Source organism: Myotis brandtii, unplaced genomic scaffold (assembly GCF_000412655.1).
Source record: "Myotis brandtii unplaced genomic scaffold, ASM41265v1 scaffold120, whole genome shotgun sequence".
Lineage (NCBI taxonomy): Eukaryota > Metazoa > Chordata > Mammalia > Chiroptera > Vespertilionidae > Myotis > Myotis brandtii.
This window is the reverse complement of record NW_005354174.1, coordinates 1,862,322-1,863,936: the sequence shown is the minus strand read 5'-3', so window position 1 is coordinate 1,863,936 and position 1,615 is coordinate 1,862,322. Positions and strand designations below refer to the sequence as shown.

The 1,615-nt window shown below is 62.8% G+C and overlaps 1 protein-coding gene across 1 annotated transcript in view; it reads left to right on the top strand.

Annotated features, from left to right (window-relative positions):
* Nucleotides 1-6: 6 nt before the first annotated feature.
* LOC102251354 overlaps nucleotides 7-1,615 on the top strand; it is a 28,325-nt gene continuing 26,716 nt past the window's right edge. The window contains exon 1 of the transcript XR_001360180.1: nucleotides 7-599. The gene's annotated coding sequence lies outside the window, so the exon portion shown is untranslated. The remainder of the gene's footprint in view (nucleotides 600-1,615) is intronic.

Genomic DNA, 1,615 nt, shown 5'->3' with positions numbered 1-1,615 from the left:
GAAACGCGGGGACCCCTTAGCCCGCGCCTCCCGTCGCTGGAGGACTCAGGAGGAACTTGGAGTTTGGGCCAGCCCTGAACTTAGCAGGTCTGCGTCCCGACCCAGCCCTGGGCCCTCCGAGGGCGGGCGTTCTCGGGGCCAGGAAGGGAGCGCACCTTTCGCCCAACACAAGGCGGCCAATCCCGGCCCCCGATTCTTGACCCGCAACCCAACTCATTTTCGCCGCATCCGGTACTGGAGACAAAAGTCTCCCTCATCCTCAACACAGGCATCCTCCATCCACTCTCCGCCACTTTCCCCCACGTCCAGGCGTGCGGAGCAGTGGGTCCGAATGTTTGCGCACCTGTGGTTGATCACTCCCCTCCGGGTGGCGGAACGCACGTGTTCAACCACAGGTGCGCGCCAACAGTCCGGTTTTCCGGCAGCCCCCGTGTTCCCCACCCCGCGATGCGTGTGTGTGTGTTCGTGCGTTACGCCCTGTGTGATGGTGCCCTCTGTGCGCAGCGCGAGCAGCACCTTGAGGCGCGCTGCTAGAGAGTGAAGCGGCCACACACCTGCCTGGAATCACGCCTGGGCGCCGACACTCAGACTGATTCCCGGTAAGGACAAGACGGACACCTGCCCGCACAACCAATGCAAGTGCGGGTGAGTGCGGCGGGCACAGGCCCAGTGCCCGCATGGTGGGCGCGTACAGCCCACACCCAGCAGCGTCCAGGCAGCCTGGCCCGTCATCTGCGGCGCACGCCCAGTCTCAGTGCACCTGGCTGGCTGCTGCGCACTTGGATCTGGGATGGAAAGCCCGCTCGCCCCTAGCACTTTGGGTTCAGGACCGCCGGAGCTGTTGGACCTCCGCGACCGTTTTTCTGTTTTCCCATCCGGCCCTGGTGCTCTCGGAACTCCCCTACCCAGCATTCAAAGGGGCGCCGCTCCCACACCCTCACTTAGATCCTCTTTTCTGCCCAGAACGAATCTTCGACTCCGCGCTGTGTAGTCTACGCAGCCGGGGCAGGATCCGTTGCAGCTTTGAACAGGGAAAGCCCTGCCGGGTCCATCTTAGGCAGGATGTGGCCCCTCGGGAGGGGATGTGTGTGCACAGGATTTCGCCATCCGCGAGGTGACAAATAGTAGCCAAGGCAGCGGAGCTTGGCCGGGAACCCAGGGACGGGCCTGGAAATCCGTGAATCCATTTGCAAAGTCGTGTATGTGCAAGTACGTTCGTACTTGTAAGATGTGTGTACACCTCGCTGTGTGCAATGTGGATATTTTCCTGGGGAAGGTCCGTAGCTGGTCCAGGGTTCAAGGCCCAGAGAGTTTGGCCTGGATTAATTTGCCCAAGAGACCCGGCGGCGACAGTGCAGCGGCTGCATTTGGGGACCATGCCCCCACCTGGCCACAGAAACTGGACCACGGGCCAGTCCTCCGGCGGCCGCAGGCTTTTTCTGGGCCCTGGCTCCGCAGTCTGTCCTGTCCTGTCCCACCCTCCCGCAACGAACCCGAGGTTTTGCTACAGCCACTCTCAAGAGTCTGAATTTACACCCTCCTCCCCTCGCCAAACTCCAGCGAGGACTGTCCTTGGCGCCTCGAAAAGCCGCGCTGGGGAGGCTCCGGCGGCCCC